Source organism: Capricornis sumatraensis, chromosome X (genome assembly GCF_032405125.1).
Source record: "Capricornis sumatraensis isolate serow.1 chromosome X, serow.2, whole genome shotgun sequence".
In the NCBI taxonomy this organism is placed as follows: Eukaryota; Metazoa; Chordata; class Mammalia; order Artiodactyla; family Bovidae; genus Capricornis; species Capricornis sumatraensis.
The window spans coordinates 66,261,393-66,289,275 of NC_091092.1; positions in this window are offsets into that span (position 1 = coordinate 66,261,393).

Here is a 27,883-nt window from a genome sequence, read left to right on the forward strand (position 1 = left end):
TTGGGTCATACCTGAATGGCCTAGTGGTGTTCCATAAGTTTTCAATTTAAGTCTGAATTTTGCAATAAGGAGTTCATGATCTGAGCCACAGTCAGCTCCCAGCCTTGTTTTTGCTGATGTATAGAGTTTCTCCATCTTCAGCTGCAAAGAATATAATCAATCTGATTTGATGTATATAGGGTTTTCATAGTCTAAAGTTAGGTACATTGATTCCTCCAACTCCATTCTTCTTTCTCAAGATTGCTTTGGCTATCTGAGGTCTTTTTTGTTTCCATATGAATTGTGAGACTTTTTCTTTTCTAGTTCTGTGAAAAATGCCTTTGGTAATCTGATTGGGATCACATTGAATATGTAGGTTTCATTTAGTAGCATAGTAATTTTCACAATATTGATTCCTCCAACCCAGGAACATAGAATATCTCCCCATCTGTTTATGTTGTCTTTGATTTCTTTCATCAGTGCTTATAGTTTTCTATATACAAGTCTTTTGTCTCCTTAAGAATATTTATTCCTAAGTGTTTTATTATTTGTTGCAATGGTGAATGGAATTGGTTGCTTAGTTTCTCTTTCTGATTTTTCATTGTTAGTGTATAAGAGTGCAAGTGATTAGTGAGCATTGATTTCGTAGCTTGTGACTTTGCTAAATTCATTGATTAGCTCTAGTAATTTTCTGATAGTGTCTTTAGGGTTTTATTTATATAGCATCATGTCATCTGCAAACAGTGAGTTTTACTTCTTGTTTTCCCATCTGAATTTCTTTTATTTATTGAACATCTCTTATTGCTATAGCTAGGACTCCCAAAACTATGTTGAATAATTGTGGTGAGAGTGGGCACGCTTGTCTTGTTCCTGATCTTAGAGGAAATGCTTTTCACCATTGAAAATAATGTTTCCACACTGTTTTCCATAGTGGTTGTACTAGTTTGCATTCCCACCAACAGTGTAGGAGGGTTCCCTTTTCTCCACACCCTCTCCAGCATTTATTGCTTGCAGATTTTTGGATCACAGACATTCTGACTGGTGTGAAGTGGTACTTCATTGTGGTTTTGATTTGCATTTCTCTAATAATGAGTGATGTTGAGCATCTTTTCATGTGTTTGTTAGCCATCCATATGTCTTCTTTGGAGAAATGTCTATTTAGTTCTTTGGCCCATTTTTTGATTGGGTCGTTTATTTTTCTGGAATTGAGTTGCATAAGTTGCTTGTATATTTTTGAAATTAGCACAACCACTATGGAAAACAGTGTGGAGATTCCTTAAAAAATTGCAAATAGAACTGCCATATGACCCAGCAATCCCACTGCTGGGCATACACACAGAGGAAACCAGAATTGAAAGAGACACATGTACCCCAATGTTCATCACAGCACTGTTTATAATAGCCAGGACATGGAAACAACCTAGATGTCCATCAGCAGATGAATGGATAAGAAAGCTGTGGTACATATACACAATGGAGTATTACTCAGCCATTAAAAAGAATACATTTGAATCAGTTCTGATGAGATGGATGAAACTGGAGCCGATTATACAGAGTGAAGTAAGCCAGAAAGAAAAACACCAATACAGTATACTAACACATATATATGGAATTTAGAAAGATGGCAATGATGACCCTGTATGCAAGACAACAAAAAAGACACAGATGTGTATAGCGGACTTTTGGACTCAGAGGGAGAGGGAGAGGGTGGGATGATTTGGGAGAATGGCATTGAAACATGTATACTATCATGTAAGAATCGAATCACCAGTCTATGTCTGATGCAGGATACAGCATGCTTGGTGCTGGTGCACGGGGATGACCCAGAGGGATGTTGTGGGGAGGGAGGTGGGAGGGGGGTTCATGTTTGGGAATGCATGTACACCCGTGGTGGATTCATGTCAATGTATGGCAGAACCAATATAGTATTGTAAAGTAAAATAAAGTAAAAATAAAAATTTAAAAAAAAAGAAAGAAAAAAGAAAATAATGTTTCCTGTATGTTTAACCCATATGGCCTTTGGCCTTTATTATGTTGAGGTAGGCTCCTTCTATGCTTATTTCTGAAGAGTGGTTATCATAAATAGTGCTGAATTTTGTCAGAAGCCTTTGTTGCATCTACTGAGATATTCATATGATTTTTATCTTTTAATTTGTTAGTATAATATATCACATTTATTGATTTACATATGTTGAAGAATTCTTGCATGCCTGGAATAAACTTGACTTGTTCATGGTGTATGATCTTTTTAATGCATTGTTGAATTCTGTTTGCTAGAGTTTTGTTGAGGATTTTTGCATCTATGTTCACTGGTGATATTGGCCTTTAATTTTATTTCTTGTGTTTTCTTTGTCTGGTTTAGGTACCAAGGTAATGGTGATTTTGTATAATGAGTTTGAAAGTGTACCTTCCTCTGCAATTTTTTTTGAAAGAATTTTAAAAGGATAAGCATTAGCTCTTCTCTAAATGTTTGATAGAATTCACCTGAAGTCATCTGGCCCTGGGCTTTTGTGTCTTGGGAGATTTTTAACCAGTTTCAATCTCAGTGCTTCTTTTTGGCTTGTTCATAATTTCTATTTCTTCTTGGGTCAGTCTTGGAAGATTGAATTTTTCTAAGAATCTGTCCATTTCTACCAGGTTGTCCATTTTATTGACTTATAGTTGGTCATAATAGTCTATAATGATCCTTTTTATTTCTGCATTATCTGTTGTAACCTCTCCTTTTTCATTTCTAATATTTTTAATTTGAATCTTTTCCCCTTTTTTCTTGATGACTCTGGCTAGTGATTTGTCAATATTTGTTATCTTCTCAAAGAACCATCTTTTAGTTTTATAAATCTTTACTAGTGTTTCCTTCATTTCCTTTTCATTTATTTCTGCTATGATTGTTATGATTTATTTCCTTCTACTATGGCATTATTTTTGTTCTTTTTCCAGTTGTTTTAGGTGTAAAGTTAGGTTGTTTTTCTTTTTTTCTTGAGGTTTTATTGTATTGCTATAAACTGTCCTCTTAGAACTGCTTTTGCTGATTCTCTCACTTTTGAGCTGTCATGTTTTCATTGTCATTTCTTTCTAGGATTTTTTTTTAAAAAATTCCCTTTTTATTTCTTCAGTAACCTGTTTGGTTTTTAGAAATGTATTGTTTAATCTCTATGTGTCTGTGTTTTTTACGTTTTCTCCCTGTAATCGATATCTAGTGTCATTGTGTTGTGGCCAGAGAAGATGCTTGATATGATTTCAATTTCCTTAAATTTACTGAGGTTTAATTTGTGACCCAAGATGTGGTCTATCCTGGAGAGTGTTCCGTGTGCACTTGAGAAGAATGTGTATTCTTCTGCATTTGGATGGAATGTCCTGAACGTATCGATTAGGCCATCTGGTTTAAATTGTCATTTAAAGTTTATGTTTTTGTATCCATTCAGCTAGTCTGTGTCCTTTGGTTGGAGCATTTAATCTATTTACATTTAATTATTGACATATATGTTCCTATTGCCATTTTCTTAATTGCTTGAGGTTTGTTTTTGTAGGCCTTTCCTTCTTTTGTATTTTCTGTCTATATAAGTCCATTTAACATTTGTTGTAAACAAATTTGGTGGTGTTAAATTCTCTTAACTTCTGCTCATCTATAAAGATTTTGATTTATCCATCAATTTTGAATGAGATCCTTGCTGGCTAGAGTAATCTTGGTTGTTGATTTTTCCCTTGAAGTAATTTAAATATATCCTGCCATTCTCTTCTTGCTTGCAGTTTCTTCTGAACAATCATTTGTTAATCGTATAGGATTTCCCTCATATGTTACTTGTTGCTTTACCTTTGCTGCATTTAATATTCTTTCTTTGTTTTAATCTTTATTTGATTAGTATGTGTCTTGGCATGTTTTTCCTTGGGTTTATCTTGTATGGGACTCTCTGTGATCCTGGACTTGATTGACTATTTTCTTTCCCATGTTGCATATATTTTCAACTATAATCTCTTCAAAATTTTTCTCAGATCCTTTCTTTTTTTTTCTTTTTATCTACTGGGACCCCTATAAATCAAATGTTGGTGCATTTAACATTGTCCCAGAGGCCTCTGAGACTATCCTCAGCTCTTTTTGTTCTTTTCCCTTTATTCTGCTCTTTGGCAGTTATTTCCACCATTTTATTTTCCAGAACACTTATCCATTCTTCTGCCTCAATTGTTCTGCTATTGTTACCTTCCACAGTATTTTTAATTTCAGTAGTCATGTTTTTCATCTCTGTGTATTATTAATTTCTTCTAGATCCTTTTTAAAGGTGTTTACTGATAATTACATTTTCTCCATTCTATTTTCAATGTTTTGGAGCATCTTTACTATCACTACTCTGAATTCTTTTCCAGGTAATTTGCCTGTTTCCTCTTCATTTATTTGGTCTTGTGTGTTTTTAACATGTTCTTTCATTTGATCACTATTTCTCTGCCTTTTCATATTTTTAACTTATTGAATTTGAGATCTCTTTCCCCCAAGCTTAAGTGTAAGATTCCATCTTCCTTTTGGTTTCTGCCCTAGTGGTTATGATTTGTCCTGTGGTTTGCACAGGCTTCATTTTAAATACTTTTTGTGCTTGTGTTCTGGTAGGAAGAGCTGATTTTTTTCCCTCTGATGGACATGGCTATGTGAGTTGGTAATCCTGTCTGCTGATGATTGGGTTTGTGTTTTTGTCTTGTTTGTTGTTGGGTGAGAAGTCTTTCAGTGGGTGCTGCTGGAAGTTGGGTTTCGCTGGGTCTTGCATACAAGTGGAGGCCTTTGTAGAAGTTATCACTAATCAATAGTCCCTGGGGTTAGGAGCTCTTTGGCAGCCTAGGTTCTTGGAATCAATGCTCCCACTCCAAAAGCTCATGGCCTGATCTCTGGCTGGGGAACTGAAATTCCACAAGTGGTTTGTTATGTCATTAAAAGGAGTTAAATAAACACACACAAACAAAACAAAAGGTAAACCCCAGACATATGGTAAATACAAAATCAGGCAAATAATAGCAGAAATAATGGAATACACACATACATATACACACATAAACAAAACCAAAATAGTCCAAAAAAGAAAATATGAGAGTGGCCCAACAAGTGATGGAAACCAAAAATGATATCAACCAGTTAAAAGCAAAGCAAAAAATGGAAACCAAAGCAAGGTGCCAAATGAGGAATAAAGCAACAAAAACAAAACAAACTAACAAACATGGTGAAGAAAAGGAAGAAAAAAATAGAAAGTATAGAAAAGCAAAGTTGAATAGAGCTAGATAAAGAGAGTTTACATATATATTAAAGAATAACTATAGCAAGAAAAGAAGAACAAGAAAAGCAAACAAAGGAATAAATATAAAATGATATTATTAATACATTTAAATTTTTTTAAGGAAAAGAAAAAATCCCACAGAATCACAAAAGGCCAATGTAGAGGCAGAAATCTGTAAAGCAAATAAGAAGTGTAATCTTTTAAAGACATTCTCAAAAGCTGATATGTGAGGAGAAAGACTACACTGATGGCTCCACCCCCAGCTTGTGATTCAGCAGAATCTCCCAGCCTCCATGGCTGTCTGGCTTTCCTCTCAGGCATTTCCCACCTCAATCTCTTCCTTCATGTCCCCTCAGGTTGTCTCCCCACAGTCCACAGCAGACCTCACCCTGGGATTGCTTTCCAGTTCCTATGCTCCAGCTCCCACCTGCTTCACTTTCTAGAAGACTTGCATCCTTGTCCAGGGTATGTAGGGCTGAAGCAGGGATTGTCTGTGTGATTCTAATTTTATTCAAATTGTCACAGATCAGCTGCTTCACTCTTCAAGAGCCTCAAATTCTTCACTTCTGTCCCAAACTACTGCCCCAATGTGGGGATCTGATCCTTGCTTCAGTTCTCCCACTTCCTCAGAACAGGTAAAGTCCTGCTCACTCTCCTCTCCCCACCCCCCTTCCTTCATGCTACCAAGATTTGTGTGGGTCTATATATTCTTTTCTGGTGGTTAGGTACTTCTGTGCACTCTCAGCAGGTGTTCTGCAAGATTTTCTGTGTCTGAAGGTATATTCCTGATGTATCCATTGAGAGAGATGTACTCCATGTCCACCTACTCCTCCACCATCTTATTGCATAATCTTGAAACCAATCTATTTGATGAAACTATTACTGTCATTAGTGATGACAAGAGACATTATCACAACAGACCTAAAAAGGGAGACATCTCATTAATTAGCTACCCTCAATGCATTTCTCTCTTGCTGCTTTCCATTATATAACTTAGAAAGCCAAAAACTCTATTTGTTATACTCATTTGAAGATAAGGGTAACAATGTAATTCAGTTCTGGGAGTGTGACATTAAGCAGAAGTCTGCTGGCACTGACACCTTACTCTTCCTTCTTCTCTCTGCTTTGAATTTAAACGTGATGTCTGGAGCTTCACCAGCTATCTTACAACAGTATGACAACAGACATGAAGATGAAACTCAACATAGTAAGAAAAGCAAGTGGCGGTCCTAAGATGGCAGAAGAAAAGGACAGGGAGACCACTTTCTCCCACACAAATTCATTGAAACAACATTTGAATGCTGAGCAAATTCCACAAAACAACTTCTGAATGCTGGGAGAGGACATCAGGCACCCAGAAAGTCAGCCCATTGTCTTTGAAAGGAGATGGAGAAGTCTTGAGGCTATTGTAAGGATAAGACTGAAAACCAGAGGCAGGAGGCTTAAGTCCAAATCCTGAGAACACCAGAGAACTCCTGAGTCTAGGGAACATTAATCGATAGGAACTCATCAAATGCCTCCATACCTATACTGAAACCAAATACCACCCAAGGGCCAAAAAGTTCCAGAGCAAGACATACCATGAAAATTCTCCACCAACACAGGAACATAGCCCTGAGCTTCAATAGACAGACTGCCCAAAGTCACACCAAACACACTGACATATCAACACTCATTGCTGGACACTTCAGTGCACTGCAGGGAGAAGAAATCCAGCTCCACCCACCAGAACACCAACACAGCTTCCCTAACCAGGAAACCTTGACAAGCCACACGTCCAACCCCACCCACAGTGAGGAACCTCCAAAAAAAAGAGGAACCACAAACTGCCAAAATACGGAAAGGCCACCCCAAACACACCAATATAAACAAGATGAAAAGGCACAGCAATACCCAGCAGGTAAAGGAACAGGATAAATGCCCACCAAATCAAACCAAAGAGGAAGAGATAGGGAACCTACATGATAAAAAATTCAAAATAATGGTAGTGAAAATGATCCAAAATCTTGAAAACAAAATGAAGATATACAGACAAATAGCCTGGAGACAAAGACTGAGAAGATGCAAGAAAGGTTTAACAAGGACCTAGAAGAAATAAAAAAAGAGTCAATATATAATGAATAATGCAATGCAATGCAACGCTGCTGCTAAGTCGCTTCAGTTGTGTCCGACTCTGTGTGACCCCATAGACGGCAGCCCAACAGGCTCCGCCATCCCTGGGATTCTCAAGGTAAGAACACTGGAGTGGGTTGCCATTTCTTTCTCCAATGCATGAAAGTCAAAAGTGAAAGTGAAGTTGCTCAGTCGTGTCTGACTCTTTGCGACCCCATGGACTGCAGCCCACCAGGCTCCTCCATCCATGGGATTTTCCAGGCAAGAGTACTGCAGTGGGGTGCCATCACCTTCTCCAGAATAATGCAATAAATGAAATAAAAAACACTCTGGAGGGAACCAATAGTAGATTAACGGAGGCAGACGATAGGATTAGTGAGGTAGAAGACAGAATGGTAGAAATAAATGAAACAGAGAGGAAAAAATAATTTAAAGAAATGAGGACAACATCAGAGACCTCTGGGACAATGTTAAGGCCCCAACATTTGAATCACTGGAGTCCCAGAAGAAGAAGACAAAAAGAAAGGCCATGAGAAAATATTTAGGAAGTGATTGTTGAAAACTTTCCTAAAATGGGGAAGGAAATAGTCACACAAGTCCAAGAAACAGGATAAACCCAAGGCAAAACACCTCAAGACACATATTAATCAAATTAACAAAGAGCAAACACAAAGAACAAATATTAAAAGCAGCAAAGGAAAAACAACAAATAACACACAAGGGGGTTCCCATAAGGATAACAGCTGATCTTACAATAGAGACTCTTCAGGCCAGAAGGGAATGGCAAGACATTCTTCAACTGATGAAAGAAAATAACCTACAGCCCAGATTACTGTACCCAGCAAGGATCTCATTCAAATATGAAGGAGAAATCAAAAGCTTTACACACAAGCAAAAGCTGAGAGAATTCAGCACCGCCAAACCAGCTCTCCCACAAATGCCAAAGGATCTTCTCTAAACAGGAAACAAGAAAGCGTGTATAAACTTGAACTCAAAACAATAAAGTAAATGGCAATGGGATCATACTTATCAGTAATTACCTTAAACGAAAATTGGTTGACTGCCTCAAGCAAAAGACAAAGACTGGCTGAATGGATACAAAAACAAGACTCCTATATATATATATATATGTTGTCTACAAGAGACCCACCTCAAAACAGGGGACACATACCGACTGAAATTGAAGGTCTGGAAAAAGATATTCCATGCAAATAGAGACCAAAAGAAAGCAGGAGTAGCAATACTCATATTAGATCAAATAGTCTTTAAAACAAAGGTGGTGCAAAGAGACAAAGAAGGACACTACATAATGATCAAAGATCAATCCAAAAAGATATAACAAATATAAATATATATGCACTCAACATAGGAGCACTGCAATATGTAAGATAAATGCTAACAAGTATGAAAGGGGAAATTAACAATAACAATAATACTGGGAGACTTTAATACGCCACTCACACCTATGGATAGATCAAATAAACAGAAAATTAACAAGGAAACACAAACTTTAAATGATACAATAGCCTAGTTAGACCTAATTGTTATCTATAGGACATTTCACCTCGAAACAATGAATTCACCTTTTTCTCAAGTGCACATGGAACGTTCTCCAGGATAGATCACATCCTGGGCCATAAATACTGGTAAACTAAAAACAAAAATTGAAGTCATTCCAAGCATCTTTTCTGACCACAATGTAGTAAGATTAGATTTCAATTACAGGAGAAAAACTATTAAAACTTCCAACTTATGGAGGCTGAACAACCAACAAATCACAGAAGAAATCAAAATACGCATAGCAATGAATGAAAATGAAAACACAACAACCCAAAACCTATGGGACACTGTAAGTTCAGTTCAGTTCAGTCACGCAGTAGTGTCTGACTCTTTGCGACCCCATGAATCACAGCATGTCAGGCCTCCCTGTTCATCACCAACTCCCAGAGACCACTCAGACTCACGACCATCGAGTCAGTGATGCCATCCAGCCATCTCATCCTCGGTCGTCTCCTTCTCCTCCTTTCCCCAATCCCTCCCAGCATCAGAGTCTTTTCCAATGAGTCAACTCTTCGCATAAGGTGTAGAAAGTACTGGAGTTTCAGTTTTAGCTTCATTCCTTTCAAAGAAATCCCAGGGCTGATCTCCTTGAGAATGGACTGGTTGGATCTCCTTGCAGTCCAAGGGACTCTCAAGAGTCTTCTCCAACACCACAGCTCAAAAGCATCAATTCTTCAGTGCTCAGCCATCTTCACAGTCCAACTCTCACATGCATACATGACTACCGGAAAAACCATAGCCTTGACTAGATGGGCCTTAGTCGGCAATAATGTCTCTGCTTTTGAATATGCTATCTAGGTTGGTCATAACTTTTCTTCCAAGGTGTAAGCGTCTTTTAATTTCCTGGCTGCAATCATCATCTGCAGTGATTTTGGAGCCCCCCAAAATAAAGTCTGACACTGTTTCCACTGTTTCCCCATCTATTTCCCATGGAGTGATGGGACCGGATGCCATGATCTTCGTTTTCTGAATGTTGAGCTTTAAGCCAACTTTTTCGCTCTCCTCTTTCACTTTCATCAAGTGGCTTTTTAGCTCGCAACTACAAAAGGAAGAAGTGAAGAACCCCAGGATTAGTAGAAGGATAGAAATCTTAAAAATTATGGCAGAAATAAAGGCAAAAAAAATAAACAAGACCATAGCAAGAATCAACAAGCTAAAAGCTGATTCTTTAAGAAGTTAAATAAAATTAACAAACCATTAGACAGACTCATCAAGAAACAAAGGGAGAAATATCAAATGAACAAAATTACCATCCACCTATGGACTCCTTATCTTTGGCAAAGAAGGCAAGGATATACAATGCAGAAAAGACAATCTCTTTAACAAGTAGTGCTGGGAAAACTGGTCAACCACTTGTAAAAGAATTAAATTAGATCACTTTCTAACACCATACACAAAAATAAACTCAAAATGGATTAAAGATCTAAATGTAAGACCAGAAACTATAAAACTCCTAGAGGAGAACATAGGCAAAACACTCTCGAACATAAATCACAGCAGGATCCTTTATGACCCACCTCCCAGAAATTTGGAGATAAAAGCAAAAATAAACAAATGGGACCTAATTAAACTCAAAAGCTTTTCACAGCATTGGGAACTATAAGCAAGGTAAAAAGACAGCCTTCAGAATGGGAGAAAATAACAGCAAACCAAGCAACTGACAAAGAATTAATCCCCAAAATATACAAACAACTCCTGCAGCTCAATTCCAGAAAAAAAAACAACGCAATCAAAAAATAGGCCAAAGAACTAAACAGATATTTCTCAAAGAAGATATACAGATGGCTAACAAATACATGAAAAGATGCTCAATATCACTCATTATCAGAGGAATGCAAATCAAAACCACAATTAAGTACGATTTCACGCCAGTCAGAATCAGTTCAGTTCAGTCAGTTCAGTCATTCAGTCCTGTCTGACTCTTTGAGACCCCATGTATCACAGCACACCAGGCCTCCCTGTCCATCACCAACTCCCGGAGCTCACTCAAACTCATGTCCCTCGAGTCAGTGATGCCATCCAGCCGTCTCATCTTCTGTCGTCCCCTTCTCCTCCTGCCCCCAATCCCTTCAGCATCAGGGTCTGTTCCAGTGAGCCAACTCTTCACATGAGGTGGCCAAAGTATTGGAGTTTCAGCTTCAGCAGCAGTCCTTACAATGAAAACACAGGACTGATCTCCTTTAGGATGGACTGTTTGGCTCTTCTTCCAGTCCAAGAGACTCTCAAGAGTCTTTTCCAACACCACAGTTCAAAAGCATCTATTCTTTGGTGCTTAGCTTTATTCACAGTCCAACTCTCACATCCATACATCACCACTGGAAATACTGTAACCTTGACTAGACGGACCTTTGTTGGCAAAGTAATGTCTCTGCTTTTCAATATGCTATATAGGTTGGTCATAACTTTCCTTCCAAGGAGTAAATGTCTTTTAATTTCATGGCTGCAATCACCATCTGCAGTGATTTTGGAGCCCCCCAAAATAAAGTCTGACACTGTTTCCACTGTTTCCCCATCTATTTCCCACAAACTGATGGCACCAGATGCCATGATCTGAGTTTTCTAAATATTGAGCATTAAGCCAAATTTTTCCTTCTCCTCTTTCACGTTCCTCAAGAGGCTTTTTAGTTCCTCTTCACTTTCTGCCATAAGGATGGTGTCATCTGCATATCTGAGGTTATTGATATTTCTCCTGGCAATCTTGATTCCAGCTTGTGTTTCTTCCAGTCCAGCATTTCTCATGCTGAGAGTCAGAGTAAAGGTTAAATTCCTCATGTGCAAACATAACAAAAGCCTCTATAACAGCTGTGAGTTCAGTTCTTTGAGCTGAAGTTTCTTGCGTTTCTAAAACCGTATGATGATTTGTTGTAACTATAGAAGCTCTGCCGTTTGCTGACCCATCAGTGTAAGCTATCTGAGCATCTGGAATAGGGAACTGTTTGCATCTAATAGGGAAAATAACTGGGTGTCTAGATATAAATTTTAACAAAACATGCTAGGGTAAATGATGCAAAATTTGACCACAATAGTTTCCTATAGCAATCTGCCAATCTTCATCAAACAGAAGAGCATCAAGCTGTTCCTTATTATATGGAATTGCAATTTCTAATGGCCCTTTACCAAACAATTCAATGCTCCACTTTCTTCCTTTTAATATCAATGTAGCTATCAAGCCTGGATAAGAAGCCCCTACTTTTTTAGCTTGAGTGGGAAGATGGACCCACTTTCGGGGGCCACTTTGCCATAAAACTCCCATAGGTGCAATGGGGGTGGCTAGGCAAAGGAATTGCCAGTTTGCTGCTAAATCAATTCTTTTTGCATAGCTATCAGATAAATCTTTTTCTACTTTCCCTAGGGCCTCCTGAGCCTCAGCAGTCAATTGTCTTTTTGAAGTTGGATTGGGATCCCCGCGAAAATGTTAAAAAGAGGCTTTAATTTGGCAGTGGTTAATTTTAAATAGCGCCTAATCCAATTAATATCACCTAAAAGTTTTTGATAATCATTTAAAGTGACAAGATGGTCCTTTCTTAATTGTAGCAGGGCATGAGTCACTGTTTCTGAATTTATAACCCTTCCTAAGTAGGTTATCGGTGGATTGATTTGAATTTTCTCCAGGGCAATTTTTAAGCCTCTAGCTGACAATGCCTGGGTTAAATTTTGGAGGACAGTTTGCAAATGAGCTTTATCTGGATAAGTTATTAAAATATCATCCATGTAATGAGTCATATATACTTGTTCATATTTAGCTCTAATATTTTCTAAAGCGGCATTGACAAATTTTTGACATAAGGTGGGGCTAGTTTTCATTCCCTGAGGTAGTACTTTCCATTGAAACCTCAAATAAGGCTGTTTAAGATTTTCTGATGGCAGACTAAAAGCAAATCGCCTTTTATCCTCAGCACTTAAGGGAATGGTGAAAAAAAAATCTTGTAAATCAATTACAATTATATTATATCCCTCTGGAACGGCTACGGGGGAAGGGAGCCCAGGTTGTAAGGCCCCCATGTCCTCCATGGTGGCATTAATTGCTCTCAAATCCTGTAAAAGTCACCAATTGCCAGATTTTTTCTTAATAACAAAAATAGGAGTGTTCCAGGGGCTATTGGAGGGCTCAATACGTCCCAATTCTAGTTGTTCAAAAATGAACATTTTAGCTGCCAGTAACTTTTCTTTAGGCAGAGGCCATTGTTCCACCCACACCGGGTCTTGAGATTTCCACGTAATGGGGTCAGCAGCAAAAACAATGGCCTCCATTATAAACTTGGATACCTCAATCCAGTATGTAGCTGTCGAGGAGTTGGGCAGATTGGCTCAATTATTCTTGTTTGTTGTTTACCTAATCCTTTTGATGGATCATAGCCCATTTGCATCATTTGAGAGGTCACTTTATCATCAGGGCTAAAAAGTAACACTCCCATTTGAAACAGCACGTCCCTCCCCCACAGGGTAAAGGGGAGCGAAGGAACTATGTAAGCTTGGAAAGTTCCACAGGTATCCTCAAACTGCCAGTCTAATATTTTTGCACTCTTAGCTACTGCAGGGGATCTCCCTAATCCCACCAACTCATTTTCAGTAGTATGTGTGGGCCAAGAGCTGGGACAGTCTTTTCCTGAAATGCAAGAAACATCTGCTCTTGTGTCTAATAACCCCACAATAGACTTGCCACTGACCAGAATAATTTTCATAGGGCGTTTATGAGTAATTTCTGTTATCCAAAAAGCCATATCACTTGACCCATATCCTTTATCCTGCCTTTCATTCTGTGTAGCTGTGTGCCCAATTGCAGTGTGGTAAGGCAAAAGTAAAAGTTGAGCTATTCTTTGTCCCTGATGAATTTGTATAGTTTTAGTTGGGGGTGAAATCATTATTTGAATTTCTTCTGTATAATCTGAATCAATTACTCCAGGGATAATTGTGAGACCCTGCATAGCTAAGGAACTTCTGCCTAATATAATTCCCACCAAACCTGTCGGTAATGGACATTTGACCCCTGTAGGGATTTTTATAGTGGGACTATCTGATGTTAATATTGTTGAGGTGGTGGAACTGAGGTCTAGTCCTGTGCTGCCTGGGGTTGCTCTGATGAGTTCTGTGATGGGACGAAGGGTATGAATGGGTTCAGTGTCATTGCCCCAGTCATTGTCGGGGCCTGGGGCTGGCCCCTCAATCCATTTCCTGACTGTTGGTCAGGGCCCAAAAAGGTTCTGTTTCTATGGAATCTCGACTTGCAGTCTTTTGCCCAATGATATCCTTTTTGACAATGAGGGCAAAGAGATCTAGGGAGATTAGCAAGTAAGGGCAGGGAGGGATAATTTTGCAGAGCAGACACAGCCAGGGAGCCAGAATTTGGTGGATAAGAACCAACTGTTTTTTGAGGGCAGGTGTGGGTAATGTGTCCCTCTTGGCCACAGGAAAAACAAGTTTTAGACAAGCTAGTATTTCGGCCTTGGTTACTGGGGTAACTCTGAGCTGGGTTGTTTTTGTTTGTAAAAAAGGATTGAACTGTCTGTTGATGAGTTCCCTTTTATTGCTGTGGCTATGGCAACTCCCTGCAGCATTGCTGGTCCTACATCTGCACATTGCCTGATGCAATCTACTATTTGTCCAGATTTTCTTATAAGACGTAAAATAACTCGGCAGGTAGAGTTAACATACTCAAATGCCAGTTGCCTTATTAGTATTCCAGCTGCCTCAAAATTGGAAATTACTCTGTGAACTGCCTCTGTAAGTCGTGAAATAAAGTCCTCATATGGCTCTTCTGGTTTCTGTTTAATGTTTGAAAAGGAAGAAGTTGATTCTTTCCCTTCAGGCAACAATCGCCATGCTGCAAGGGCTCAGGCAGTTAATTGGTTTAGAGTAATTTTGTCTAATCTCATCCGATCTCTAAGTGTTCCAAATTCATTAGTCCCTGTCAACATACTTTTTACCATATATGTTGGGCCATATTTTTGGTTATTATCGGCTTGTTTTGAGGCAAGATCATCATATTCAGCTCTCCAAAGTACATATTGCCCTACAGATAGACAAGCCCTAGCGATTGTCTTCCAGTCATAGGGTGACACCCATCTGCCCGCTAAGGTCTCTACCAATTGTATAGTGTACGGGGCTTTAGGCCCATACAAAGCACAAGCCTGTTTGAGTTCTTTAACCATTTTCATTGGAATGGGTTCCCAGTGGGGAATCCTTCCCCCACCACTTTCGTCAAATATTACAGGAAAACAAGCTTCAAGGTGGGGATCAAATTCATCTTTGTGGCTAGAAAGAACCCTTCTCTGGGGAGTTTCTAGTGGAGGCCCCTCACCCCTATAAGGAGGGGGGGGCAGGGGAGGGCTGGAGTGTCCCATGTCTTTCTTTTCATACTCGAGATCTTTTAACTGTTTGATGTTTAAATCTTACAGATGGTCTAATTGGGGATGTGTCTCTTAAGCTCCTGGGAGCAGATGGCCTAATTGGGGAACTTTCTCTTGAACTCCTGGGAGCAGATCGTCTGATTGGGGAGGTTTCTCTTAAACTCCTGGGAGCATCTTTATCTAAGAGAGGCCAGTCTTCATCAGAATGGTATCGAGCTGCTATTTCCTCTAAATCTTCCTCATCCTCAGGGGAAAGCTGATCTTTCTTTTCATCTCTGTCTTTTACATGCTCATTGGCAGTCATAGCAGCTAGCATTTCATTTAACTACCGGTAAGTAGGTATAGCCTTTTTCTTCACTTTCCTCTTTTACAGGTACCTTTTTTTTCTTCACTTTCCTCTCTAACATGTACCTTTTCAGATTCAGGAGCAGGGTCTAAGGCATCCCTAATCATATTCCATAAGGAAAAGGCATCAACAGGCACCTTTTCTGGACCATGTTCAGTATAGTAAGTTTTTAGCTGTTTTCCTACTCTTTTCCAAGTATCTAAGTTAACAGTGCCCTCTCCTGGAAACCAAGGACATTGTTCTTGTACAAATGAAAAAAAAGGAATGAATATTGGTTTTCTTAACTTTAATTTCTCTTTTACTTTACAATTGCAAGATTACTCCTATAAAAAGCTGTCTTTCTTTTGACTCACTGTTACCGATGTCAGAAAATTAAGTTTTGTAAAGGAGATTTCATTTAAGAAGGTTTCATTTCAACATTTGCAAAGAGGGGGTTTCTTTTCAACCCTTAGAAAGCAGGTTTCTTTCAACCCTTAGAACACTTCCCACTCCTACTCACCCTACTTATCTTATGCAGGGGGGTCCTAGGCACCCTGAGTGGGGTCCTATCCGTCCCAAAAATTGAGCACTGGGGGAGACCTACCTTCGAATAGCCTGTTCCGGGCGCCACTTGCTGGGGTCCAGCCCCAGTGGATCCAGGGAATTTGAAGCAGGGATGACATCGGCAAGGAGAGATTTATTTATTTAGAGATATAAAGAGAGATTAGGAAAGAATAGTGTAGTAGAGAAAATAGAGGAGAAAAGAGGCTGAAATTTCTTAGTTTACACAGGAAGCCAATAAAGCCCCGAGACAAGGGACTTGCACTGTCTCCGTAGGCCACAGACGCCCACTTGAATAGCAGAGGGTGCCCCACCTTGGGCTCCCGCTTGCGTGGGTCTTAGAAACCCAGGCAAATAAGTAGACACGGCGAGCCTCTGTGCTCTAGACCGGAATTAGCCTGAAAAGGAGAGAAACAAAAGAAGACACGGGGGAAACCAGTCTTTCCAGGAACTAGTCCATCTCTTTATTTTTCAGGAAAGCTTTTATACTTTAAGTTGTACATAGAGATAAATGGGAAATACAAAGTCATGTGGGGTCAGCAGTCCTGACCCTTATCAATACCAGGCACTTCTTTATGCATGCATACAAAGTTCTTAGGTGGTTTTACATCATCTTCTGGCCAGGGGGCCTGTTAACATTTTATGAGCCTTTCTATCTGATAATGGTCAGTCAACCAGAAAACTTATTTTTTCCAAAGGTGATTTTTCTTAAACTAGGCGCCACCCTTCGAAGGCACCAGATAAAGTTGCATTCCTACAGGGCAAAGGTGCAGTGGGCTATAATCAAGAAAAGAATTTACTAGCCTAAGGTCTAACGTGATTAATATCAAAGGTTATTACTTATTTTTCCCTTATGCCAGTTATATCAATTAATGTATATAAAGGACAAGGGATATGGAGACTTAGCAGCAAATATTGGCTCAACAATGAAACCCTCCACCGGTATATTTCTAACAATCCACTAATACTACACTAATAATTTCTAACTTCTCAAAAGACTCTGTATTTAGAAAGTTTAGAGTGTCTCGTGCCTCTCATGGTTGGGAGGCTGTTAACAATCACATGTGTGGTTGTAAGAGGCCGGATAAACTTGTCAGGCAGGCTAGAGAGCCATCAGAGGAGTTTTTGGACTAAAACACTCTTGTTATGCCCAGGAGACTTATTAACTGGAGCTCTAAGTTAACTCTTTTCAAAGAAAGGTGGTGGGGGATAGCCCCCTGTTAATGTCAGAAGAGTTGGTGAAAATCATAATGCAATAAGGCGGACAGACTCTATTTTTGGGGTGGATGCTCGAGAAGGTCCAGGGGGGTTCCCTCGAGGCCTGATCTCACCTTTGCCTGTCAGGCCTCTTCTTCATGACCTTTGTCATGGGTGGGATTCCCCATGCTGGCTCCCAGCATGTTGGGTATTCCTCTTTCTCTTCATCTTGTTTATATTGCTGAGTTTGGGGTGGCCTTTCTGTATTCTGGAAGTTTGTGGAGTTCTCTTTATTGTGGAGTTTCCTCACTGTGGGTGTGGTCATAGAGGTGGCTTGTCAAGGTTTCCTGGTTAGGGAAGCTTGTGTCAGTGTTCTGGTGGGTGGAACTGGATTTCTTCTCTCTGGAGTGCAACGAAGTGTCCAGTAATGAGTTATGAGATGTCAATGGTTTTGGAGTAACTTTCGGAACCTGTGTATTGGAGCTCAGGGCTGTGTTCCTGTGTTGCTTGAGATTTTGCGTGGTATGTCTTGCTCTGGAACTTGTTGGCCTTTGGGTGGTGCTTGGTTTCAGTGTAGGTATGGAGGCGTATGATGAGCTCCTGTTGATTAATGTTCCCTGGAGTCAGGAGTTCTCTGGTGTTGTCAGGATTTAGACTTAAGCCTCCTGCTTCTGGTTTTCATTCTTATTTTTACAGTAGTCTCAAGACTTCTCCTTCTATACAGCACCATTGGATAAAACATCTAGGTTAAACATGAAAAGTTTCTCCACAGTGAGGGACACCCAGAGAGGTTCACAGAGTTACATGGAGAAGAGAAGGAGGAGGAGGGTGTTAGAGATGACCCGAATGAGATGAGATGGAATCAAAAGAGGAGAGAGCAAGCTAGCCAGTAATCAGTTCCTTATGTGCTCTCTACGGTCTGGACTGCTCAGAGATGTTCTTGGAGTTATACAGGGAAGAGAACAGGGAGGAAGGAAACAGAAGTGGCCAGGGGGATAAAAGGGAGGAATCAAAAGGAGAGAGACAGATCCAGTCAGTAATCAGTTCCCTAAGTGTTCTCCACCGTCTGGAAGACACAGAGATTCACAGAGTTGGGTAGAGAAGAGAAGGGGGAGGGAGGAGACAGAGGCAACCTAGTGGAGAAAAAGGAGAGTCCAAAGAGGGAGGGAGCAGTCAAACCAGTAATCTCACTCCCAAGTAAAATGGGTACTGAAGATTGGGTTCTTAAAGGTACAAAATTGATAACAAATACCAAAAAGCAAAGATTAAAAATCTAGAGTAGTGGTTGGATTTTCAAAAATACAATATTAAAGAAAAGAAGAAAAAAAAGTCACAAAAATTATAATATATATATATATATATATATATATATATGAAGTTTGCTTTAAAAAGTCTTTTTTTTTGCAAAGTAATAGAGGTTATAATAATGAAAATTAAAGGAGTAATAGAGGACTTAAAAATAAAAAAAAAGAATGATCATAAAAATAGTAAAAATATATCTAGGACTCTCTCTTGTGTTGTTGTGGGCAGTGTGGGGTCAGTTCATTTTCGGATAGTTCCTTGGTCTGGCTTATATTTCTCAAGATCTACAGGCCCCTTCCTATGTAGTCGGTACTAACTACAGGGTTTTAATCTATTGCACCTGTCACTTCCAATGTGGTTCCCTCTGTTTTACCTTCTTCTGTTTGCTGGTCTCTTCAGTGTCTGATTTCCGCCCTAACACAAGGGGGGCAGTGGTGGACACTTTTTTTAGGCTCACTTGTTCAGTCGCACTGTGGAAAGGGATGGATGCTGCAATCAAATAACACTGGTGTGTGCTCGCAGTGTCTCAGCCACACTGGGCCTGCCCCTGCTCACGGCGTGTGTGCCCTCCCTGCCCACACTGCTTAGGCTCTAGGTTGCTCCACCGGGAACTGTCTGAGGCCGGCCCTGGGCTGCCTGCACCTCCCAGGTCTAAGCTGCTCAGGTTCAGGCACTCAGGTAGTCCTCAGAGGAGCAGACTCCATTGGGCCTGCATTTTGTGCCCTTCCCAGGTCCGAGCAGCTCAGGTGATGAGGTGTTTGGCGAGCATGGTCGCTGTGACTTATCACCTCCCCCGTCCCTGCTGCTCGGTTTTCTGGGTATACAACCAGCGCACCTTCTCAGGCGGATGTTGACTGTCCAGAACCCCAAGAAGACTTAGTTAACAAAGAAGCCTGCTTACAGTTTTGTAGATAATGTCTCTCTGGGGCTGCAATTGCCCCCTTCTGGCTCTGGCTGCCTGTCACTGAAGGGGGATGGTCTGCAGCCGGCTATCTCGGTTCAGTCTTTTTTTCTGTGTGAGGGGCTTGGTGGTGTCTTAGGTTAGGGCTTTTCACGTGGTAGCTATCCCACAGTCTGGTTTGCTAGCCAAAGTTAGTTCGCTCAGATTGCCCTCGGGGCATTCAGCCTCAGTCCTTACTCTAAGCAATGCAGCCCGCGCCTCCCTGCCCAGCCCCCACTTGTTAGTGCCAGGTGTAGGCATCTGTGCTGCTTCTCCACTAGGGGAGTTACTGTAAGGCTCATAATCTGTGGGGCTTAATTATTTATTTATTTTCCTCCCTGTTACATTGCCCTCTGTGCTTCCAAGGCTCACCACAGACTAGGCAGTGAGAGTGTTTCCTGATGTTTGGTAACTTCTTAAAAAAGACTCCCTTCCTGGGATGGAGCTCCATCCCTACCTCTTTTGTCTCTTTTTTTTGTCTTTTATATTTTTTCCTACCTCCTTTTGAAGACAATGGGCTGCTTTTCTGGGTGCCTGATGTCCTCTGCCAGCATTCAGAAGTTGTTTTGTGGAATTTACTCAGCGTTTAAATGTTCTTTTGATGAATTTGTGTAGGTGAAAGTGGTCTCTCCATCCTATTCCTCTGCCATCTTCCATGAGAACATTTTAAGCAGTTGATTTAAAACTCAGGAATGTGTACTTTAGTTTTGAATATCGTCAAATTGCCCTCCAAACAGACTGCAATTTACATCTTTGCTAACAGCATAAAGAAGTACCTGATTCTATCTCCTTGCCAACAGTTAACTTTGCTATTTAATAGGTGAAAATATCATCTGTGATTTTAATTATTGTATTTCTTATTTTTAAAAGATTTTGATGATTTAATTTGTATTTTATTAATTATATGTGAGATTAAAAATCTTTTCATACATTAAAAAAATAAATAAAAACAAGTTAGAAAAAAAAATAGAACTTCCTTGGGTACAGATGGCATTATTGAACAACTAAATCAACACCACCAATGATAAACTCCTACACTTGCTTTTATGTGAAAAAGTAAGTGATTATTTGCTTGAGACTCAACTTTTTGTATGTAACTTGCATTTGATTATAATATTGAAGCTAATAGCAGTTGCCACTGAGTGGCCAAAAGTTCTACTTTGTGGAGCATGTGATATACCCCCCACCCACTCACTCCTCATCTTCTACAGGACATTCAAATTATCTTGGGAGAAAATGATGGTCTGGGGTTCTTGCAGGGTAGCTATGGATATTCATTATGCATTTTCTAAAGAAGTTTGGAAAGGCATTATGTTAACCTGTGCTATTTGAAAACATGAACAGGTCTATATAATTAGGTAAGTATGGACTATGTTGGAAAACAATGAAAGTATTGGCAATTAAATAGCATTTATTTGAAATGTGGCCCTCAAAATACTCTCTAAATTCTTTCACAAATAAAAATATTTATGATTTACCAGGGGCTTCCCTGGAGGCTTAGACAGTAAAGAATCTGCCTGCAATGCAGGAGACCCAGGTTAGATCCCCGGGTTGGGAAGATCCCCTGGAAAAGAGAATAGCCTACCACTCCAGTATTCTTGCTTGGAGAATTGCATTGAGAAAGGAGCCTGCTAGGCTACAGTTCATGTGGTCTCAAAGAGTCAGACACAACTGATCGACTAACATTTTCACTTACTTTCACACGATTTGCCTAATGTTTCCATTTTCACATCACAGAGATAATTTATTGTTTCAAGAATACGTTAATTACATACTATACAGATTTGCATTTACAATTCAATGAATGTGCCAGTAATCTTACCCAGTCAGCTTTGAAAATGTAGCTTGTAACATACCTCAGAAACTGAGGAGCACTGCTGATTTGGCATCATTATTCCCAACTATTGGCTACAGGAGCAAGAGAATAGATTTAATGACATTCTGCATCATGCCACTACCAATAGGAAAAAAATTCTCTAAATTTTTATTTAGTCTAGCTTGAAATAGCCTAAAATTAGCAGATTAATATTTCACTGCAAAACAAAATTCAGATTTGTTTTCTAAGTATCTTTCATTATATATTATTTTTAAGTGATAGTTTTTGAAGGTGTAAAAGACTGGATATCCTATGGTTTTAATCCATTCTATAGCACAAAATGTTTCAAAAATCTAAAAGATAAGATAAAAAGAAATATTGGAGAGAAATTTAAAATCACAAATAGACAGTTCTAGAGTTCCTAATATATAAACGTCATCACTATCATCATTTTATTTATATATGGAGCTTAGGCAAATTCAGTCTTAACAGAATACTATATGAACAAACACATTACAAAAATCTATTGTTTGTATAGAAATCTCTGTACACTTTGACATGTATCTCTTTCTGAAATGATAGAAAGTATTTTTTTCTGAAATGACATTCAAACAAAACAGATCAACAATGGAAAATATCTAGTGTATAAGAAATGAGACTTTTCACTGATAGAACTAGTTTTCATTCAATAATCTTAAACTTCTAGTGTTACTTTTCTCCTCTGCCATTGTTTGATGCATCTTTATTTAGTATTTCTCTTAGTTGTTTATGATATTTCTATTTCTTTGTATTTCCTCCCAGACCAAAGAATAAATGGTTTTGATTTAAAAAATAATCAGTATATAACAGAAAAAGGGATATTTGTAGACTACATAAAATGTCTCCAAATAATTGAGTTTTTTTCTCCAAGAGGTACAGTATGAAATAAACACATAAAGGGGCAGAGAGATGCAACTGTGTTTAGTCTTGGTTATAAAGTGATGATGGTATTACCATAATTAAGGAAAGGATTTGCCAATCAAAGAGAGGATTGGTGTGAAATGGTACCTCATTGTGGTTTTGATTTGTATTTCTCTGATAATGAGTGATGTTGAGCAGCTTTTCATGTGTTTGTTAGCCATCTGTATGTCTTCTTTGAAGAAATGTCTGTTTCGTCCTTTGGCCCATTTTTTGATTGGGTCGTTTATTTTTCTGGAATTGAGCTGCAGGAGTTGCTTGTATATTTTTGAGATTAGTTCTTTGTCAGTTGCTTCATTTGCTACTATTTTCTCCCATTCAGAAGGCTGTCTTTTCACCTTGGTTATAGTTTCTTTCATTGTGCAAAAGCTTTTGAGTTTAATTAGGTCCATTTGTTTATTTTTGCTTTTATTTCCAATATTCTGGGAGTCAGAATGTCTGCTATTCAAAAGTCTACAAGCAATAAATGCTGAAGCGGGTGTGGAGAAAAGGGAACCCTCTTACACTGTTGGTGGGAATGCAAACTAGTACAGCCACTATGGAGAACAGTGTGGAGATTTCTTAAAAAACTGGAAATAGAACTGCCATACAACCCAGCAATCTCGCTACTGGGAATACACACAGAGGAAACCGGAATTGAAAGAGGCATGTGTACCCCAATGTTCATTGCAGCACTGTTTAAAGTAGCCAGGACACAGAAGCGACCTAGATGTCCATCAGCAGATGAATGGGTAAGAAAGCTGTGGTACATATACACAATGGAGTATTTCTCAGCCATTAAAAAGAATACATTTGAATCAGTTCTAATGAGGTGCATGAAACTGGAGCCTATTATACAGAGTGAAATAAGCCAGAAAGAAAAACACCAATATAGTATACTAATGCAGATGGTGATTGCAGCCATGAAATTAAAAAACACTTACTCCTTGGAAGGAAAGTTATGGCCAACCTAGATAGCATATTAAGAAGCAGAGACATTACTTTGCCAACAAAGGTCCATCTAATCAAGGCTATGGTTTTTCCAGTAGCCATGTATGGATGTGAGAGTTGGACTGTGAAGAAAGGTGAGTACCAAGAATTGATGCTTTTGAACTGTGATGTTGGAGAAGACTCTTGAGAGTCCCTTAGACTGCAAGGAGATCCAACCAGTCCATTCTCAAGGAGATCAGTTTGGGGTGTTCTTTGGAAGGAATGATGCTAAAGCTGAAACTCCAGTATTTTGGCCACCTCATGCGAAGAGTTGACTCATTGGAAAAGACTCTGATGCTGGGAAGGCTTGGGGGCAGGAGGAGAAGGGGACGACAGAGGATGAGATGGCTGGATGGCATCACCGACTCAATGGATGTGAATTTGAGTGAACTCTGGAAGTTGGTGATGGACAGGGAGGCCTGGCGTGCTGCAGTTCATGGGATCACAAAAAGTCGGACACGACTGAGCAACTGAACTGAACGCATATATATGGAATTTAGAAAGATGGTAACGATAACCCTGTATGCGAGACAGCAAAAGAGACACAGATGTATAGAACAGTCTTTTGGACTCTGTGGGAGAGGGAGAGGGTGAGATGATTTGGGAGAATGGCATTGAAACATTTATAATATCATACATGAAATGCATCGCTAGTCCAGGTTTGATGCATGATACAGGATGCTTGGGTCTGGTGCACTGGGATGACCCAGAGGGATGGTATGGGGAAGGAGGTGGTTCAGGATGGGGAACACGTGTACACCCATGGCAGATTCATGTTGATGTATGGCAAAACCAATACAATATTGTAAAGTAATTAGCCTCTAGTTAAAATAAATAAATTTATATTTAAAAAATAAAAAGAAAAAAATAAAACAGAGAGGATTGGTCTACAATAGAAGTTTAAATTATTCAGAATTCAGTCAAATTTTAAGATTTTTGTTGAGTATCTAGAAAGTGAGTTATGTACAGAATCTGTTTTGTAGGAGCCTATATTTTAATAGGGAGTGAAAGAAAGGTAAAAGAGAGAGAATATCAATGCAGTGGGTTAAATGTTACAACCAATATAAACCCACAGCACTGGGGGAGTAACAGAGGAAAAGCACCTAATCCAGCCAAGCATATGGCAGGAGAGGAGTCTTGAAGAATATGACAGCTGAGACACATGTACTGGATCTTAAAGGAAGAGTTAGAATAATTCAGATGATTGAACAAAAAGGGTGGGAATAGGAGCAGATGGAAGGCTTCTTGGTAGAAGGTTCAGAAACAGCATGATGTGGGCACAGAAGTACACCTGGTTCAGTGCTACCAGAGCAACAGGAAGGAGAATGAAGATAATCAGAGGCCAGATCATGAAGGCCATGGAAGCCAACTTGGACTTTCTCCTTTGCCAATTTCTTACACTGGGGTTTTCCAAGTTGTGTTAACAAGTATGCCAAGGCAGGGGACAAAGCTTATGAGGCATCAATTTTAGCTTGATGGTATGTAATTTGAAACAATATTTCTGTATTAAAGGAAACATGTATTATCATTTAGAATTCAAAATTGCCAGTGAATAAGTTTAGGATAAAATATAAGGCTTCAAAGAATTTTCAAATTTGTAGTCCTTGTCACCACCACCCTCTGCCCTTCCTTGCTTTTAGAGTTCTTGTGAGAGGTCATCTTTCTTGCATGACACTTCAGAAGAAAAGTTTTAGAACCATAGTTCTAAATTATGGGCAGTCATTGAAGGATTTTAAGCAGAAGAATGATAAGGTGAGGTTTGGTTTTAGATTACCATAGCAACTGTGTGAAGAATGGAAGGGAGGATGGAGCATGGCAGGACAATAGCTTAGGAAGCTATTACAACAGTGCTGATCAAAGGTTAGGGGCTTCCTAGCTAGTGGTAAAGAATCCTTGTGCCAAAGCTGGAGACGTAGAGATGGGGGTTTGACACCTGGGTCAGGAATGTCTCCTGGAAGAGGGTTTGGCAATCCACTCCAGTATTCTTGCCTGGAGAATACCATGGACAGAGGAGCCTGGTAGGTTATAGTCCATGGGATTGCAAAGAGTTGGACACAACTGAGCGTCTGAGTAGAGATCAGGGGTTAAACTAGGACCATGGTGGATGGAGAGAAGTGACAGATACCAGAAAGATTTGATAGAGAAAATTGGCAAAATTTATTGACTAGATATCAGAAGTTGGGAAGAGAAGAAATCTAGAAAATATTCCAGTTTCTGCCTTTAATATATCTGGGTAGGTAGGTTATAATGAGTAGAAGATCTGTCCTTAAGGAAGAGATAATTACTTCATGTTGGACATAGTGAGTGTGGGGTGCTTGGTGAGATATCTAGGTCAGAACTTTGACCCAAATGGGTTATTATATATGGAAACATGGACTCCTCCACCCTCAGCATGGCTGGGTTTTCTGGGGCAGCTAAAGTCCCCAGCTTATCAGGTTACAAACCTCAGGCATGCACTACCTTATGCACTAGGTCCAATGTGTTGTTATAATTATTTTCATTTTCTATGTTTTTACCATATCATGAAAAATCTGGGAAGCATCAGTTGAGTTGATGATGCCCCATTGGCTACTGAATATGTAAGTGTGAAACTCAGAAGAGCTAACAGGGATGGAGATATAGATTTGGGCATCATTCACACAAAGATACTAGTTAAAGCCAGCAAAGTAGATAAAGTAAAGTCATACACAAGATAGAGTCCATAAATGACTGGTAAGAGAGGTCCAGTGGAGTGAATTCAGGGTATTTCTGTTGTGAAAACAATATATTAAGTAATAAAAATAATAATAACTAACATGTTTTGAGCACTTAATATGTGCCAGGTATTGTTCTAAGCACTTTGCATTTATTAATTTAATCCTAACAGCAATCCCACAAAGTAATAAACATTATTGTTACTCCCACCTTACACAGGAGGAAACTGAGGTACAAAGTAGGTCACCCAAAGCCCCCATAACTAGGAAGTAGAAGAGCCAGAGCTTGATGTTACAGACGAGTCAAATCATGCAGCTCACGCCTCTTGTTCTGTATCTGTGATCCACAAACAAGCTTCTGGTTATGTTTGACTTCCCCTATAAGTTACTGGGAGAAAATGGGCTGATCAGAGAATGAATGATTATGACCCCTTTGACAATTATAACTATCATTATAAAATAATGGACAAATTCTCCGGTTTAAATGTCAGTCTTTGGTGAAGCTGGCGATTGTAAGTCAGGTCTTTGGAGACTAATCAGCTTTAGAATAGAGACAAAATTGAATATTTGGCCAGATCCTACACTGTGATAACTCTCAGAAAAAAAAAAAAAAAGCTACCTATTGAGGTCTCTGGGTAGGCAAAAGACTTCTAGTAAAGCCTAACGTAATTTTCTTTTGCACTTCAAACTACAAAAGCAGGAGAATAAATAAATAAATAAAAGGCAAAGTAATGAGATATAGGTGCAACTTTCTATATGCCCAAACTGTTGAATGCAGTGATCCTGCTCACCAGGATCTACACAAAGGAGGAACCCAGGCTTCAGTTCAGTAAATAGAGCAAATTGTTTGGTTCAGGTTGATATGAGAAATACTGTATTTACAACCCACTGTGTGCTCACAAAGAGCAAATCCAGTATATTTACACATGTAGTTTGCATTTTCTTTTTTTTATCTGTCAATCAGACCTCCAATCAGATTGAAAGGCCAGGACCCTAGGTCAGAGAAAGGTAAATCACAAACAATTGAAACTTAGGGGAAAATTGCCATTGTTATTTGGAAAGTTGGATAGCTCGGAATTGTTTTCATCTGATAATGAAGAGGATATCTTTCTTTTGGCAATGCTGCAAAAGCCTATGCTGTCTATTACATTTTAAGTGAACATACTTTCAAGTAATCAGGAATTAAGCACAAAAGTACCAAAGAAAAAGGTCAAAAATTGTAAAGAAAAATAATGAAAGGTTAGATGAGATTTTTGTATCTCACGTGTAAATATTTTCTATAAGGAAAGCTATTAAACTCTCTAAACTTAGTCTCCTAATGTATAAAATTTTGATAATGGAAGTTACTTCACAGGATGAAGATTAGATGCTACGATTTGTGTATATAAATATCCAATACATAGCACCTGACATGTCAGACAATCAATAAAAAGTAAATATCATAAACTTTGATTAAGTGTTCCCACACATAATATGATTAGAATCTTACTTTGAAAAAGTTATCTCACTGTTAACCATACACAGTGTTTACTTCTTAGAAATATTTAAAACAAAGTTTGCAAAATGTATTTAATCTCAGTATTTTCTTTGAAATGTTCTGTGGCCACTGCCTGAAAATCTCACACTGACCTTGTCACATCAGTGCCTGTTGTTTGTATACAAGTTTTGGTTACTGGCACAATCCCATCTTAAAACCATTACTGTGAAATAAAAAGTTGCCTCCCCTCCCCACCCCTTGCCTTTTACAATTTTCAGTTCCCTTTGAATCCAGACCTGCCTTATACTGCCATCTCCTGGAAGTGTCTTGTCTTGAACAACTTTTTGATTTATTTAGTATTATAACATTTTGCTGGTTAGTGGCTTTGCTATCCAC